The following is a 19,739-nucleotide window of genomic DNA, read 5'->3' as shown; positions in this document are numbered from 1 at the left end:
ATCAATATTCAATCAAATTCAAATATTGAGTAAATTCAATGGTTCTAAAATTACAATCATAATCACTTCTAAAGACGAGAATAATTAGCGACAAACATGAGGTCCTCTTTTAGACGTAAATTTTCAATATCTACAGTTACAATATTTCAAATTTTAATTCCATAGCTGCCTAACAAATAGACAAACATAATATTTCATTCTCATTTCATAATTCTAATAAACTATAGTACGATCTGACACGGTTGGAAGGTGTGATCCTTCATAAATAACTCGGAAAACCTACATAATTCATTGAATTCCATTCACAAATGAATTCGAATATTTGCACACGAGATTCAAGAGGTCTCGATTGAAATGTCAAAAGTTTTTATGAATTTATTTTTAACTTAAATCCCAATGCAGTATAAAATGAATTTATTTCACTATTGTTTGTTTTATAAATGAATAGAAGAATAGAATATTTATTTATTTGATGTAGTTAAAAATAAAGTTTCATCAAATTCGATGTAAAATAAATTTTAATCAACTTTCATGTTTAACGTTCCATACAATATACTATGCGTGCCAAATAAGAATAGGACTGTCAAGACGCCATATTGTTCAGTAATACGCGCTAACTTCATTACCAAAGCGTATGGTGTGCAAAAAAATCAATAAAGAAATTATATTTAGTTTAAATATTTAATGTACGCTTTGTTGGTATTTCTAATACATTTCACGCCAAATTTATTATGAATGAGTAGGATTTGAAAATAAAAGCATGTATATAAAAAAACATATATATTATTTCAGTTTTTATCAATCGGATAATATTTCCTCTACACCACTTAACACAGCGTCATCGTCGTCGTATTCTGAATCTCCATTGCTGTCGCTGTCACTGCTATCTCCGCATTAACTATGAAAATGTTAACTTTTTATGAATACTGTTTCCATACCTGTATAATTAATTTATCCATAATCCATCAGTGAAATTCAATAAATAGTATTTTTAAATGAATATAACGATTATACAATAATTAAATATAATCATGAACAATAAAAAATAATTATATGAAAATTCTTTTTCACACATTTTTTTGCTGGCAGTACTAATTTGACAGTTTTCGTGTGAAGTTGGCAGCAAGCGCGGTCCTATTCTTAGTTGGCACGCATAGTAGTTGTCTACAGCCTTTACAAAATGTCGTTCGTTTTACGAAAGGAAAATCCCAAAAGAATATACCGAGTGAATGCTTCAAGTAAGAAGCAACAATAAATTAAGGTAGGAGACGCTAAAGCTCAACGGAACGGTGCAATAACTTCGCCAAAAGATCCCACAATCAATAAATTCTCAAAGGGACGAAGGATCGTCAGTTTGGGATATTAAAAATTTACTCGGCTCTCGGGTCTTGATGATTTATGTGTAGGAATGTCGTAAAGATGAGATGTTATGGCTGAGTAAAAATAGGTATGATTTTTGTGCGAATGCTCATTTAAGGGCATTTAAATTTTGAGTTAAATAAATACTTGTAAATACGATTAGTACCTACACATCCTCTAGTACCTAGTCACAAATCTAAGCCACGGCGAGCACTATCACTAAGTAGTTGAATAGCATTTGAACGTTTTATCGACGTCCTAAATCCTTATTCCTACTCATCTTAAGCATAATTTTAAATGGAATGAAAAATCATAGAAAACACGTTGAAAAAGATATCAGATTTCTACCGCATTGATATTATTATAAAAGAAATTAAAATATAACTTATATTACACTTATATTACAGCTTTTTACATTTTTTTTTGTCATCTTGCGTTAACCGGTGTGGAATCTTTACCACCTTTATCATAGATATTGTTTCCCTATATGGAGCTATGAATGCGTAAAAGCATTCATTTTCTATCTTCGCCCCCATCAAACAGAGTATCTCTTAAACTAAACATAAACAGGATAATTGTCTACCTTTACAGAAAATACTTCCTGTAGCTTAGTATAAAATTAGACGGGTCAGCTGGCTATAAATAGCTACTTAAACCGATGATAAAATTGGACTCCGAAACCCACTCAACGTCACTCGACAATGGGAAACGTGGTACAATTATATTGTAGGCACGTGGAGTCATTAACGTGTGTAATTTTAGCGGTGTAAGGCCTCTTGGACACACACGGGTTTTTGCTTACGGGTATAGGAAGCTTGCACGGCGACACCACGATCCGGCGCCCGCCGCGCCGGGCACGTCTAAGGGCTACCGCACACGGGCCACCGGCCAGCGGCCACAAAACTTCGCCACCGGCATATTTCCTGCACTTTTCATACATTTTATAATGGACTCGCCGCACACGGTTGACTCCTGTGGCGGCCACACGCTACACGCTTCTAGCTTCGCGTGGCGGCGTTTGGGGCTGTGGCCCGTGGCTCGTGTGCGGCGCCGGTAAGCCCGGCCGTACACGGACTGCTCGAGCGGTCGGTCGTTGACTACTCGATTCAGCAGTCCGTGTACGTCCCTCAGCCGTTAACTGCTCGATCAAAGCTCGATCCGCCCGTGTACGGCCGCTCTAAAAGCTTCCATAGTGATCCATACAACACTGACGACTGTGCCTATACACGGCGAATTAACCGTAGATTTTCACGGCAAAAAACCGCGTGTGTATAAGAGGCCTATGATGTATAATTAATATAATGTGTATGTTCATTTTGAAACTTTTGCGAGTGTACTGAAGCGCGCCGAAAGGCACTTTTAGCTACTTGGGATAGACTTTGAGCTAATCATGATGGATCAAAGTGTGTGTGTACAGATTCAAGATGTTTGACCCATATAACGTTGTTTGTGTGAAAGCGGAGGTTTTGCGCTTTCAGAATTTGAATATATGCATAGTATAGGAATTATAATTAGATTCGTGTTGGAATATAACATGAATGTTTTTTGCAGCAATGAATATTTCTGCCAATGTTTTATAGAAGTTTGTGGGCTTTTAAAGTTACTTAAATTTAAAATATACGTACGTTACTATAGAAAAAAGACGTGTGGCACTCGGGGACTGCCGCGGTAAAGCTATTGCATGCTATGCCTTCAAGCCACACCTCCGCGCCCGTCGGAGTGGGGAGCGTGAGGTTTTTCGTTACTAAATTTCTGGATTCGGTCCCCGCGCTCAAGGCCCGCGATAGAAGCTATGCAATAGCTTAAAAAGGTTTTTTAACAACTTGTTAGTAATAATTGTATTGTACAGAGCAAGAAATCAACTATATACAGCATTATTAATGCAAAATAAATAATGCGAATTTACAATTGGTTCCAAGTTAAAGTAAATCATGCTAGTCAAATAATTTCCTATATATAACAGACTACCTGGACCCTGCTTCACTCCGTTTGCCCCCAGAAAAACAACTCAAAGTTTAAGAAAAAACCTACAAATCTTTTCACTTTATAATATTCTTGTAAAAAAAATACCTGACCTTATAACTGAGAGGCAATGCGAATGCAGTGAATTAAAACTTCGTCTATCATCGTTTGGCTTCAGAAGTCGTAATATTATAAAACTCGGTGAACTTGCGGAGTTATATTTCTTCCATTTATATTCATTTTTAATGGTAATATAAAAGTTTATGTGCAATCCAATAAGTGTATTTTCCAGTTAATTATATTATGCCTTATAAACGGGAATGAAGAAATACTTTTATTGTAATTTTTATTTCTTTATACTTTTAAGTGAAATCAGTAGTATTGGTACATAAATATGATTTTTGTTTTCATCAAATTAAAGTTTTTACTAAATGTTTAACATAACGGCAAACATAGTGTTCGGCTGACGACCACCGAATATAAAGGTTAGCATTTACAATCACAAAATTTCAGATGTTACATTTATTTTTGCATTGTAGTTTTTATGATATGATTGAAATAAGGTCGAATAGAGGTCCTTAATGTATTTAACTTAAAATTGTTCTACTAAAACACGACTGTACTTAACAACCTACACAATTTCCATAAAATACATATAATATTTAATGATAGCACGAAATGTAACAGAGGAACTTTGAAAGATTCCCCAACTTTACAAGATGCTGATTCTAAAGTTTCCTTGTTAATCTCAGGCCTCTGGTTGTTTTCGAACGAAAGGCTGTACGGAGATCAAGAGGGCTAAGAAATACTTTAACTACTTCTTAATTGGAGGCCGAGGGTTCAGGTGCTACGTGATTGCAATTCGTTAACCTGATTTCTGGGAAATGGTTGAATAAAGCCTACTATTCACGTGCCGCGTCGAGGCCCGAGCCGCTACGATTACAGATTGCGACGTTGTAGGTGAAATGGCAAATAAAAACTACAAATTCAAATTTAAATATTTTATTCCATGAACATACTACATAAACTACTGCTTAATAATTTTAATGAAATGATCGTAACGCACAACGTTACAAGGTGTTGCAAAGGCTGTTAAGCCTACCATTCATTGCACGTACCGGGACTCGAGCCCCGTACAAATTCATGAACAAATACGTCATCATTCATCATCACACTACACCATACTTGCGTGTATGACGCCGAGCGCTGCGCCGAGCCGTGAGCCTCAACAAGCCGCGTGCGTGCGAGAGTCAACAAATTCACAATGAATGGTCAAGAGGCACGCATATAGCTGCCGTAGTAGTCACTGGCGACAAGTCCTTGGATAAATCTGCGTGTGAATGTACGACATAAGCGCCGCGTTTGTGTAGTATGTAGAATGTAGATGATGACGGTTTTGCCCACAGATGGGTTCGGCTCGGAGCTCCGCTCGCGGTGTGTGTATTGAACGCTACGCAATACATTTAAACGCAGATTTGTGTACAGACTTCTGGCTAATGAAAAGTCCCCGAAGTATGCCACCGAATTTCCCTTGCAACTATATTCCAGAGCAAGCGTACCCCAATTATCTCAGAACCATCCCATGGCAACCCATGGACGGCCCATGAATGGTAGCAACAGCTGCGTAATCACAGCTTATGTATGTGCATGAAACACCCAATAGAAGTGAAGGAACTTCAAAGATAATTGGGTCACGCTTGCTCTGGAATATAGTTGCCGGGGAAATTCGGTGGCATTCTAATTAGGAAACAGACACGTAGTTTATACGATGTGTGAAGAGAATATTACAGTGCTTTCCTCTTTATCTAGCCGCTCTATATTAGTTTACAACACATAATGTGTTCAGTATAATATTATTATTAGTTCATTGTTGTATTTTTGTCATATACATGTGCCCGGAAATGTATGAAATTTTGGAATTGTATACAATTCCTAGAAAATGTGTCTATTGTAATTTATTTCACACATTTTCGAGCGACTATAGGAATTATGTATATTTCCTAGGAATTTTACACGACGACGGATTACATTAATTTCTTTTAACATACATACTACTTATTGTTTAAAACTTTATGTGTGAACTGAACGACCTTCTAGCGGATAATCTTACTTATGCTTCGTATTGGTATTAAATTCTTGTTAATACTTGTAAAAGGTTATTGTGCAATTGAAGAATCCAATTACGTTAATGAATAATTAACATAGAACCTTCTTTATCCAGTTACATAAATATAATCCAGATTGTCTAACATTGTAATGTTAACCTTTTCTTTAAATTAGTTACACAGAACTACTACGACATTGGGGCCTTCAAGAAAAGAGCTTATTTGTCCATAAAAGGCCGGCAAAGCACCTGTAACACTTCCAGTGTTACAAGTGTTTATGGGCGGTGGTGACCACTTAACATCAGGTGGCCCACCTGCCCCTTTGCTTGCTCTGTCATAAAAAAAAAAAAAAAAACTGTAGTTCTTAGTTCTTATTCTTTAATTTTTTAACATAGGTACACAAGGAGAAGGTATATACTCTTAGGTAAAACAAAGACAAAAATAGGAAAATGAATATCCTTATTTTTCAAGGCAGTTAATATTTAAGTCGGTGACACATCCCCGAGGACCCACGTTTATCCACTCTCATAAAAAAACTATATCTATACATATAGCGAGCGGATAGCTAAAACATAATAAAAGAGGACACAATGGACACAACTAGAATTCTATATCGAGTTATTCTATTCACACGTCCGTCCACAGATAGCTGTTTCAAGTTGGTATTGGCGGGAAAATCATAATCGTAATGGCGGCTAAAGGACATTATCCTGAACGCAATAAAACGGCCACCAGCGCGATAACTACCTAATAGTTTAGACGTTAAGTGATAGACTTAGGCAATTATTTAGAAATTTTTAAGCTATTGCATAGCTTCTATCGCGGGCCTTGAGCGCGGGGACCGAATCGAGAAATTTCGTAACGAAAAAACCTCACGCTCCCCACTCCGACGGGCTCGGAGGTGTGGCTTGAAGGCATGCTATGCTATAGCTTTACCGCGGCAGTCCCCGAGTGCCACACGTCTTTTTTAGGGTTCCGTAGCCAAAATGGCAAAAACGGAACCCTTATAGTTTCGTCATGTCCGTCTGTCCGTCTGTCCGTCTGTCCGTCTGTCACAGCCGATTTACTCGGAAACTATAAGTACTACAGTGATGAAATTTGATGGGAATATGTGTTGTATGAACCGCTACAAAAATATGACACTAAATAGTAAAAAAAAGAATTGGGGGTGGGGCCCCCCATACATGTAACTGAGGGATGAAATTTTTTTTTTCGATGTACATACCCGTGTGGGGTATCAATGGAAAGGTCTTTTAAAATGATATAAAGTTTTCTAAAAAACATTTTTCTTAAAGTGAACGGTTTTTGAGATATCAGCTCTCAAAGTCGTAAAAAGTATGTCCCCCCCCTCTATTTTTATAACTACGGGGTATAAAATTCTAAAAAAAATAGAGGTGATGCATGCTAATTAACTCTTTCAACGATTTTTGGTTTGATCAAAGTATCTCTTATAGTTTTTGAGATAGGTTGATTTAACTGTAATTTATTATATTTGCTGCTACGGAACCCTTTGTGCGCGAGCCCGACTCGCACTTGGCCGGTTTTATTTAATTAAATCTTACCAGTTACAAAAATATATGTAATTGTTGTTTTAGTCTAGTTTTATGAAAAAATTATACATTATGATTGAAGAAGCAAAGGACGTAATTAAACTGTATTGATTTCTTCGTTGTTTTATGCATGAATTAAAATGTATTGGCTTATCTTTAGATAACGAACATATTATGTAGATATACAGGTGGACCTTCAGTGAATATGCTCGACGATACAGTCATAGAAAACAAGTATATTATAGTCACAGTATACACTTGTTAATAAAATCACCTCATCATTTCGTTACGTGATATTCCCATAGGCATAGAAGGCTGATCACCTAATTACCTACCCATTGCAAAAATCGATCAGAAAAACATAAATTCGTCTATCCCATACACACCAAGGACACGCAATAAAGGGACCTAGTAATTACCTGAAATTCGTCTATCACATTGACATGGAGGTCGAAGGACGCGCAGTGAAAGGAGCCAGTATATATTCCGCTTTCGCTCGTATCTTGAACGATTCAAGGCCACATTCACACCCACAATGCCAAGGCTACTACGCCCTTGTCCTACGTGCGAGGCATACGGAGTACTATTTACTACAGACTACAAACATATTGTAAATAGATGGAATTTATTCGGTACGACGGGGACATGTTTGAGATTTCAAGGCGATTTTGTTCGGTTGACGTGTTGAATTTGTATCTGTTTTTTAGGGGTTTATTTTTTGTATTTTTTTAAGTATGTATAGATTTCTTACAGCTCTTGGACCTGTGGTATTTTAAAACAGAACATTTGCGCCATCTACAGGATGTTTTCTTTCCCGTCTTCCGGTTAAATACTATTTAATAGGTAATCTTAATCTTATCTTATCTTATCTTATAATATATATAAATCTCGTGTCACAATGTTTGTCCTCAATGGACTCCTAAACCACTTAACCGATTATAATAAAATTCGCACACCATGTGCAGTTCGATCCAACTTGAGAGATAGGATAGTTTAAACATGTAAATACCACGGGCGAAGCCGGGGCAGACCGCTAGTATATAAAATATTTTTAGTAGTGTATAGGAATAATATTCAGAAACAGAAGTACTCGAGTTAAAGAGCAACAAACTCACATCTTCAAACAATATACGTTCATGTTGCAGTGATAAATTGCCTCAATGTACGTACGTTTATCGATTCATAATTTAGTAGTGCGCTCAGGATATCAGATATCAGGGTTTATAGCCTCCGTAAGTCGTATTGCAATAAATATCCAGTACTGGGGGGGGTTTTCTTGGCGTCTTCAAGCAGTATTATTACCAGTGTGCGAAAGAGACGGCGCTAGACAGTTCGTCTAGTCGCGTCACTTTTCCTCACTGGAATAAATACTGCTATTTAGGCATTCCAATTCTTATAGCAGTACTACTTCCAAAAGCAGTACTAATTCCACTGTGAAACAAAGATAAAGCTATACAGGTCGTCTAGCGACATCACTGTCACACAATGGGAGTAGTATTGCTCTATGACGTCACAGTGACCGGCCTATATTGCAATTTGCAAATTATTTTATGCGGCACAAAATACCGTTGACACGGCAAGCCGAGCTATATATCGGTCGGGAATCCTCTCGCACGTGTAACTATATGGTTTACTGACTGTGCTGTTTGATAAAAGACAATATAATTAATTCTTATACATTATATAAATTATATAACGTAAAATACGGAGTAATTATCGATTAATAGGGTCATAAAGGTTTCTCTCTTTCTCTGTAGAGCTCTAGTAGAGTATGAAAGTGTTTTTTAAATCATATTCCCCGTTTAGAAAACGGATTAACGTCTTGTTGGTCAATAAATTTAATATTCTATTAATACAGTGTATAATTAAGCACTGAGTGAATTTTATGATCGGAAACCTTTCTGTTTCAAAATACACAAAACGCACAGTTATTTCGGCAGTAATAATTATGTTATTCAAATTGTTCCCCTGAAATATAACAAAGGCGGTGCAACGAGCGTATCTAAACGTGTCACATTTACCTGAATAATTGAGCGTGGTGACAGGTGAGGTATTCGGAAGTCGACGTTGTAAATTCTGATGTCTGTTTTAGGAAGCAGATGTTTTTTTAGGGTTCCGTAGCCAAAATGGCAAAAACGGAACCCTTATAGTTTCGTCATGTCCGTCTGTCCGTCTGTCCGTCTGTCCGTCTGTCACAGCCGATTTACTCGGAAACTATAAGTACTACAGTGATGAAATTTGATGGGAATATGTGTTGTATGAACCGCTACAAAAATATGACACTAAATAGTAAAAAAAAGAATTGGGGGTGGGGCCCCCCATACATGTAACTGAGGGATGAAATTTTTTTTTTCGATGTACATACCCGTGTGGGGTATCAATGGAAAGGTCTTTTAAAATGATATAAAGTTTTCTAAAAAACATTTTTCTTAAAGTGAACGGTTTTTGAGATATCAGCTCTCAAAGTCGTAAAAAGTATGTCCCCCCCCCTCTATTTTTATAACTACGGGGTATAAAATTCTAAAAAAAATAGAGGTGATGCATGCTAATTAACTCTTTCAACGATTTTTGGTTTGATCAAAGTATCTCTTATAGTTTTTGAGATAGGTTGATTTAACTGTAATTTATTATATTTGCTGCTACGGAACCCTTTGTGCGCGAGCCCGACTCGCACTTGGCCGGTTTTATTTTTAATTATTTCGAAAGTTATTTCTTTATGATAGAGTGTTAGTGTTGTTGAATTACTAATCGATGACAACAATTCTGTTAAGTTACATTCATAAACAATATTAATTTTGAAATTATTGAAACTAAATTTATGATAAAGCTCATAAGAAATTATGTGCGTAGCAAATCTATATATATAAAAATGAAACTCGTTTTCCTTGGTCACGGCATCACGCGTGAACGGGTGGACCGATTTCGATAATTCTTTTTTTATAATATTCCTTGAAGTATGAGGATGGTTCTTATGGAAAGAAAACATAAACATGTACAACGGGCGAAGCCGGGGCGGGCCGCTAGTTAATCAATAAACATGATTGTATTTTTAGGCGCGGGTCAAACACAAGCGGCGCGGGCGCGGGCGTGCCATAAGCGCACCTCTTGAATCTGTTTTGCACCACGTCCTTCTTATACATTTTGTATGAAAGAATTTTGGAAAGGCGACGAGGCGGCACGCCACGGTTGCGCCGCGGGCGTACCGCAGGCGTACCGCAGGCGCGCTTCCCCCATCGCATCCAAATAGAGGTCAATTCACGGTCATACACAATCAAAAACAAATCGGGTGGTAGTAGACCGGGAGATACTGACACAAAATTTCGAGTCATTTGTCTGTTACAATTTTTACAAAAAAAAAATTTGCAGATTTTCGGCGGTATGGCGACCATTTGGAATCGTCCGAAAAGTATGGCATGGCGATTTTCGTAAATGGCTGCACGACGATGGTTACCTGTGCAAAAGTTAGCCTGGTACAAATGGTTGAATTGTTTTTTTTAAATCAACACATTCGCGTCGGTATGGCGGGCTGTAAGTCACACCGGAAAAGTATGGCATGACACTACCGCCTACTTCTTTTTTATGGGCTATCGGTAAATTCTAAATTTTTTGTGTTACACATCGTTTGACTTCGCTATTTTTCCGACGAGTTCGACTAACGCCCACGCGACTAAGCCGACGGTACCAGCGTTCACACCATCGTTTTTCTTTTTGTCATTGCGTACTAAGACCCCTGTAGAACCGCCATCCTGTTACAAATGACTCGAAATTTTGTGTCAGTATCTCCCGGTCTATAGGAGACGGTAGCCTGTCAGTCAAAAATGTGTTCTCTCTGTGTGGAATTATATAGAGCTGCTATTACATACCCTTCTTCGTTTTGTTTTTAAAGGTGAATTGAATTAATCGATGAAATGATTTACACAGGTGATGGCAGTAGGGAAAGTGAAAATGAAGAAGAGCATAATGAAAGTTCCCATGTATTTACAATGTCAGAAATAAAGATAATCCTGATTTTGATTGTGTTTTTTATTTATTTGTAATTGTAATAATATTGTGGAATGATCAGTACTGTAAATACTTTTGAACTGAGATTTTAATGATAAGATTTATATGGTTTAAATGTAAACCTGTGTTTGAAAACCATATTTTATCTATACTAATATTATAAAGAGGAAAGGTTTGTATGTATGTATGTATGTATGTATGTATGTATGTATGTATGGTTTTCACGCATAAACTAGGTACTGGACCGATTTTGATGAAATTTGGCACAGATAATCTTTAGACCCTGAGAAAGAACATAGGCTACCTTTTATTGCGAAATATGTACCACGGGCGAAGCCGGGGCGGACCGCTAGTACAATATAAATTTTGTGTTATTTTAACCTTCTTTTCTTCCATCATTACACCAGTACTACTTTAAAATTACTTTAAAAGTACTATAAAATTTTCCAAGTAAATTCCAACATTTCCAACAAAGATATATTTGCAATCGTGGGGTTATCCTCGCTATTTACTTACAAGGAATTATCAAAACAAAATCGTTACTTTCAAATTAACGTTACTTTCAAATCTCTTTTAGCACAAAAAACATAATTTTACTAAATTATGCATGAAGAAAATGCATTTAACCACTCTATATAAATATCATTTTCGGACGCCAACAGCGCGCCCGATGCGCGCCGGCAGCGCGCCCGAGGCGCGCCGGCAGCGCGCCCGAGGCGCGCCGGCTGGCGCGCCCGCGGTGCGCCCGATGCGCGCCGCGCCGCTTGTATATGTCCCGCGCCTTAACCTGAATCATATTTTGCCCTCAACTATACAATTGTTATTTTTAGCAAAAACCTCCTTCACGATTATTTATAAACGTACACAAAAAATAAAGTTATAAAACCCCCCATGCTTATATAATCTGATGTGTTTATGTGTTTTCGCGCATATATTTTGTAGATTTACATCAATTGCGTGTTAATTAAGAAGTCTTGAGCACATTAACCTCAAAATTCAAAGCTATTCAAACATTAAACATGTTTCAAACAATCTAATATATTTTTGAAGTAACCATAACGTCACAGTGTGTAAGCTGCAGGTAATCCCTCCCGTGAACCGCAGGCGCCTCGGCACTAAACTCTCAATCCGCATAAGCCTTCGAGAGGAGTTATGAACGTTTGTACGTGTGTAGATTTGTTACTACCTTCTCTTTGTTAAGACTTGAGATTGATGGCTTGACTGCGTGTAATCTTTTGAACGAAGTTGTAATCCGTGGGAGTAATTAGAATTTAGGGTGTTTTATGGTGATTATATGTATTATTTATTCGCGTAGTTTCGTTGATATACAATAAACATTGATCAATTAATTAAAACACTAGATTTCCGCCCGCGGCTTCGCCCGCGTTTTTAAAGAAAAGCTCGTATAGTTCCCGTTCCCGAGAGATTTCCGGGATAAAACCTATCCTATGTGTTAATCCAAGTTACCCTCTATATGTGTGCTAAATTTCAATGTAATCGCCTCAGTAGTATTTGCGTGAAAGAGTAACAAACACACACATCCTCACAAACTTTCGCATTTATAATGTTAGTAGGATTTACTGCATTGCAAATACGTAATCAAACCTGCAGCCAATGTAAATCAACACCCAACCTAAATAAGTTTTTTTTATATTATATATTCGCCTAAATTAACTTATAAATAAACGTAAATTCAAGGAAATGTGAATTAAAAAACCACTTTGAAAGCAGAATCACTGCTAGGAAAAGGTCTATAATCATTAAAACATAATACTTTACTTTTTCGTAAACATTAACAATTACAATTGCATGTAGCTAATAAACACGTAATAAACATATTTATTACGACTCTAATACGTAATGATCGATACAAGTATAGAATTTATGATTATTGTCTACTTGATAGAGCTACGACGCTACGCTGTCTACGAGTCTACGAAATTACACCGTAGCTCGTGCTACGTATATCACGAGCGAACGTTAAGATAGCTTGTAATAAATTTTGTTGTAAGTTCAATATTTAAGATGACTGTATATTGTAATAAAATGGTTAATAAATTTTATGAACTGTTATTTATTTCGTAAGTTGAGATATCTAGCCTTATTATAAGCATTCAAGAAATGTCAATTTATTACTTCTTGTATACTTTTATGTGTGGCCTTAATTAATATGAACGAAAAATATTTAGTTATTACTGCTTTCGTAGTTTGTTTTGATATTTAAAATACTTTATTTTAATACTAGTTGGATTTTAGATTTCTTAAATAATAACATGAAAAGTGCAATTAAATTTTCATGAAATAAAATAGACTGTGTTAAAATTAAACAGTTTGATTAACAGCTGATGGTAACTAATTTATAGCCGTATTTAAGTCATCTAAAATTTTAAATATTTAAGTCTATACCATTATGAGTACGACCTTTAACATTAGCCAATATTTACGAACCGCAATTTTGGCTTACAACCATTGTGTACGAGTATTATACTCACATCAAGTAACTTCAACTCAAACTCGACAGACGACATATTAAATTCTACTTGAGGCGGCTTCATGTCTCTTGGGACAGTTGAAGTGTGATTAATCTCTGTGTGATAGGCTACAATGTATCGAAATATATTATAGGTTACAAAATCTGCGGCTGCTTTCTTTGAAAAGAATGTCAAAGACAAAAGAAGATAATGTAGAAAATACATGTGACTCTACTTTTGGATTTTGGGTAAAAATAATGATAAAACAACGTCGCCTCCATCTATCTGTCTGTCCTGTATGCTTAGATTTTTAAAGATTCGGATTTTTACTTAATGCGATTTTTTTAATAGGTAGAGTGGTATTAAGGAAACTGTTAGTATATAATTTTAAGAAATTGTACGACGCAAGAAAAAAGCTAGTATATTTTTATAATTAATACTAGCGGTCCGCCCCGGCTTCGCCCGTGGTTCATATGAAAAATAGATGTTGGCCGATTCTCAGACTTACCCGATATGCACAGAAAATTTCATGAGAATCGGTCCACCCGTTTCGGAGGAGTATGCAGACTAACATTGTGACACGAGAATTTTATATATAAGATTTTATTGTACCTAAAATACACACTAGAGGAACCTTAAAAAACACAGAGAAACCAGTACAATAGGCGGAATATATACGAAATGCATAGGTAGACAACTTTTAGACTAACTTTCTAAAGGTCAAAAGTACATGAAGCGAAAAATGTATAATGTATAACAATAATAGTTATACATTTGTGTTTGTATATGAATTTATTCCTTTGATTACTCGCATCGCATCGTTAAAAGGCTTTGCTCGAGGGGCCGAGCACGCGGTAATATGAAACAGACAGAATGTAATTTATTTTACGCATCGTTTCATTACATTTAAAATAACGTTGTTACAATTCAATGTAATTTGTTTCAATTGTATTAACTAGAATTCTTTAAGGCCTCGTTTTGCGGTTTTGGGAATGTTTTTTCTTACAATATTTATTATGTGTGGATTGTGATATCGTGTAAGATAACAGTGTTCTTAACAGCATAAAAACATGGTTTTTAGTTCCGTACTTCAAGATGGACCAAAAGTTTATTAAGAATTTATTTATTAAAATAAAAAGAATCAACTCTTTCGGTTGGTAGAAAATAATACTAATCAATTGTTTTAATAAGTCGGTCACATATCGGAACGATTTTAAGTTTGTCACCACCAGGAATCGAACCTACTACTGAATCCTCCGCTCACATAATAACCACTATACCAAGAAAAGAAATAATCTTAATATATATAAATCTCGTGTCACAATGTTTGTCCTCAATGGACTCCTAAACCACTTAACCGATTATAATAAAATTCGCACACCATGTGCAGTTCGATCCAACTTGAGAGATAGGATAGTTTAAACATGTAGGTACCACGGGCGAAGCCGGGGCGGACCACTAGTAAACATATATATTAAGCAGTTACAATGCAGTATTTTGTAACAAACTTTGTGGTGTATGTACTTTGAAATTCCACGAATGAATTATTCATAAGATTAAATGAGCAGTGACTAGCGCTCCAAGTTGCTTAGTCACTGTATTTACAATCGCAATAACGGGGTTGATTTAATGTTTTCTATTTGGAAGATTAGCTCCAAAGTAGGGTTTGTGATTTTTCAATAAAAACAATTGAATTTTTACTGCTAAGTAGTACAAAATAGGTATTTTTATAAAACTCCTGTTAATCTTACAACCAGTGCAGATGAAAGCTCTAAATTTTTGGTATATTTATATACCGAAAAAAAAATAGTATCTTATCTTTAATAATAAATAAATAAATAAAATAAATAAATAGTACGACATTATTACACAAATCGACCTAGTCCCACAGTAAGCTCAATTAAGGCTTGTGTTGTGGGTACTAGGCGACGATAAAATAATATAATATTTAATAAATACATATTTTTTTTTTTTTTTTTTTAATATGAAAGAAGGCAAACGAGCATGTGGATCGCCTGATGGTAAGCAATTCCACAGCCCATAGGCATCTACAGACGTGTCCGAGGATGTGTTGCCGACTTTTTAAGGTGGAGGTATAATCTCTTTTTAAATGCCTCGATGTCATAGGCGTTCGGGAATATCGCCGAAGGCAGGCTGTTCCACAATTTGGTTGTGCGCGGAATGAAGTGGCGGGTAAATCGCACCGTACTAGAGCGCCAGAGGTCCAAATGGTGAGTGTGAAACTTGGTCTTATGCCGTGCGGTACGGTTGTGGAATTCCGCGGCAGGTATCAGCTCAAACAACTCTTCAGAGCACTCCCCATTATACAGACGGTAGAAGACGCATAAACATGCAACGTCTCGTCGCAAATCCAGAGAATCAAGTCGATCGGTAAGTGCTTGTTTGCCAATAATTCTGACGGCTCTTCGTTGCACGCTATCAAGTGGCAGGAGCTGATATTGTGGTGCCCCGGCCCAGAGATGGGAGCAGTATTCCATATGAGGCCGTATTTGTGCTTTGTACAGTAGTAATAGATGTTCAGGCCTGAAATACTGCTTCGCTCTATTTAGGACACCCAATTTTTTGGAAGCTAGTGTAGCTTTGCCTTCCAAGTGATAGCGGAACTGAACGTCATCAGAAATATTGACACCAAGAATTCCGATACTAGACTTGATACTAAGGGGAGTGTTCTCAAATAGGGGCGCCGTGATAAATGGTGCTTTTTTAGCTGAAAAAAGACATACTTGTGTCTTGTCAGGGTTAAATCGGACAAGATTTTGTCGACCCCACTTTGAGACTTCTCCAAGAAGAGTCTCAATTTTGGACACAAGTATGTTGCGGTACTCTTGGACGTGTTCCAGAGAAATATTAGCGCGGCCGGTATATATAGCATCACCAGTACTGTCATCTGCATAGCAATGAATGTTACTAATTTGTAACATGTCATTGATATGCAGAAGGAACAGTGTGGGTGAGAGTACGCAGCCTTGGGGAACGCCAGCGTTCACAGGTAATAAGTCAGAGCTTGATCCATCGACCAAGACTCGAATACTGCGCGCTGTGAGAAAACTGGCAATCCACTTGCATAATTTCTCTGGAAGTCCATAGGCTGTAACTTTCGAGAGGAGCGCCTGATGCCACACCCGATCGAAGGCTTTTGCAACGTCCAGACTAACCGCTAAAGCTTCCCCCTTGCTCTCAACAGCACTTGCCCATCGGTGAGTTAGGAAGATTAGAAGATCACCAGCCGACCGTCCATGACGAAAACCATACTGTTGGTCACTGATCAGCTGGTTCTCCTCCAGATAACCCAATAGCTGGCTGTTAATGATGTTTTCCATCACTTTGGAGAGCAGGGAGGTAATAGCAATTGGTCTGTAGTTGGTTGGATCCGATTGATCGCCTTTTTTAGGGATCGGGTGCACTGAGGCAGTCTTCCATGAGGCAGGTACAATGCCGGTGTTATAAGAGTACCGAAACAGCTCTGTAAGAACCGGTGCCAGTTCGGGAGCACATCTTTTCAACACAATGGCGGGGATACCGTCGGGCCCACTCGACTTATGTGTATCAAGAGAGAAGAGAGCTTTTCGCACAGCATTCTGTCTGAAATGCACATTCGGCATGGAGCTCTTGCACCGCATGATAGTAGGCGGTACATTTCCTCTGTCATCTAATGTTGAGTTGGATGCAAAGAGAGCACCCAGAAGATCGGCTTTCTCTTTGGAGGAGTGGGCTAAAGTATCATCTTCCCGGCGCAAGGGTGGAAGCGAGGGCTTGCAGAAGTTTCCTTGGACAGCTTTGGCGAGTGACCAAAAAGCACGGCTCCCAGAAGGGTAGCGTAAAAGTTTCTCGCCTATGCTGCCAATAAACTCCGACTTTGCTGTGGATATTTTCCTCTTGTAGGCCCTGGCAGCAGAGTTGTACCGTTTTTTGAGAGCACTAGCATTTGGATCCTTATTAGACATTGCTTCTGCCCAGGCATGGAAACGCTCTTGCTTCAGGCGAGCAGCCATTTTGCAAGGACGACCATACCAGGGCTGGGACTTACCGCCGACGGGTACTACAGAGTTTGGAATGAAAAGTTCCATTCCCTGCAGCACCACATCCGCAACTGAGTCAGCATAGTCACTTGGATCAGGTGCAAGGCAGACTTGCTTCCAAGGGTAGGATGCAAAAAATTCCCGCATCCCATCCCAATCTGCTGACCTATAGTGCCAAACGCGGCGACTCCCAAGTGAACGGGGCCGTGATGAACGCAAGATTGGCACTGTACTCCGAATTAAACAGTGATCTGAAGTCCCAAGAGGGGCTTCGACTTTTACCTGATAATTAGCCGGATGGGAGGTCAGCAGAAGGTCTAGTATAGAGGGTGTGTGGTCAGCAATGTCGGGTAGTCTCGTTATTGAGGAGACCAGTTGCGTAAGTCCGTAAGCCATCGCGAAGTTGTGTACAGATCTCCCCGCATGATCAGTGGTACGTGAACCCAACCATTGGGTATGATGGGCATTAAAATCGCCTAAGATAATTATTTCTGCGGAGGGAATCTGTTCATGTACTGCATCAGCCGTTGTTTGGATGTGCTCGATGAGACGGTCGGTTTCTGCATCACCACTATGTGACCGATACAAACATGCGTAGATGCGGGGATGGTCACCACAGTCCGCACGGAGCCAAATAATTGATAGGTCAGTGCCCTCAAGACCGACAAGACGACGATAGCAAATATCCTCCCTCACAAACACACACACACCAGCTCGTGGGATGAAAGTGTGCTCCAGTTTGTATCCTGGGTAACAGAGATATGTTGTGTCGGAAGGTGAACAAATTTGTGTCTCTGTAAGAAACAACAATGCCGGCTTTTCTGTCTCTAGGTGGTGATGGACGGGATTCAGGTTAGAATGCAGGCCTCTCACATTGCAGAAGTAAAATATATAGATAATAACACCCAGACCCAAGAACAAATAATTGAGTTCATCACACAAATATTTGCCCTGACCGGGGATCGAACCCGGGACCGTCGGCTCAGTAGGCAGTTACTTTACCACTGCGCCAACCGTGTCGTCGAATGTAATATGATATGATGTCGAATATTATAATATGATTATAAATATTGTATACCATAAGGATGGAAAGGAAAGCACTTTGTATGTATAGCATAATAATAAATCAAATGACTACAATTAAATAATTATATAGATATAGCATTATAACGTTATTAAAAACATACGTTTTTGTGTATTATGAACATATTTATATTAGTGTCTGTAATTGCAAAACCAATATAAGATAATTGGCCGTACAGAAGTCGAATTTCTGCAAGCGCAAGTGCTAATTGCAGCTTTAGGGGCTTAATGAGGCGAGGATATTGGAAAGTCGAAGTTAATTGTGTGTGCAGTGTGTTCCTTAACGCTTAATAGACTTAAATGATGCTCTTATTAATGAAAAGTATAGAAATAACATTTTATCGTAACAATTAAACGATATTTGTAAGATAGTTTGTTTCAGTGATTATGAATGAAATGATGACGTAAATTTGATCTGTTTAATCTATACTTATTAATATTATAAAGCTGAAGAGTTTGTTTGTTTGTTTGAACGCGCTAATCCCGGGAACTACTGGTTCGATTTGAAAAATTCATTTGGTGTTAGGTAGCCCATTTATCGAGGAAGGCTATAAGCTATATATCATCACGCTAAGACCAACAGGAGCGGAGCACTGCGGGTAAAACCGCGGAGCACAACTAGTATAAAATAAAGGAATATTTTCATAATTTATAAGTGCCTGAATTGACCTGTACTCGTACTTGTTAATAGCAAAAGTCGCGGGTCGACTGTTATACCAACCGAAACTACCTCAGATGTAGAAACAAGACATGCTTATGCAAACGGACTAGCTACTTCACAAGAAATAGTTGGTATTGTATGCAGTGACATTGAACAATGAACATACTTGGTTACTAGGGACTACTACAATATTCAGAACTGGATACTATTTGTTTTGCACTCACAGCAAGAATATTTTCAACGTAAGGAATATTTATTCTCTGTATATTTTTCCAAAGGAATACAAGTAAAAAGTATTTATCTGCAGGCATATGCCACACACACGCAGTTTACAACTAGCTAATTTAGTATAGCTCTGCACCTGCGGCTTCGTCCGCGTTTTCTAAAACTTAACACGCTATCCATTGGTGAATAGAGAACGAAAATAAGAGCAGTAGTTTTTGAGATTATCACGAACAGACAGACATACGAGGTAGAGGACTTTGTTTTTTAATACGTATTAATTA

At 37.8% G+C, this 19,739-nt stretch overlaps 1 protein-coding gene and 1 long non-coding RNA gene across 2 annotated transcripts in view; both read left to right on the top strand.

Moving 5' to 3' along the window:
* The window catches only part of LOC149490056 (uncharacterized), a 171,811-nt gene that overhangs the window by 106,695 nt on the left and 45,377 nt on the right, over positions 1-19,739 (top strand). The gene's annotated exons all lie outside the window — the stretch shown is intronic.
* LOC149490057 (diacylglycerol kinase eta) overlaps positions 1-19,739 on the top strand; it is a 161,720-nt gene that overhangs the window by 100,429 nt on the left and 41,552 nt on the right. The gene's annotated exons all lie outside the window — the stretch shown is intronic.

This window comes from Colias philodice, chromosome 3 (genome assembly GCF_061535455.1).
Source record: "Colias philodice isolate Cphi_HAF_F1 chromosome 3, ilColPhil1 Martin Lab GWU primary, whole genome shotgun sequence".
Classification (NCBI taxonomy): domain Eukaryota; kingdom Metazoa; phylum Arthropoda; class Insecta; order Lepidoptera; family Pieridae; genus Colias; species Colias philodice.
This window is presented reverse-complemented; position numbering and strand designations above follow the sequence as displayed.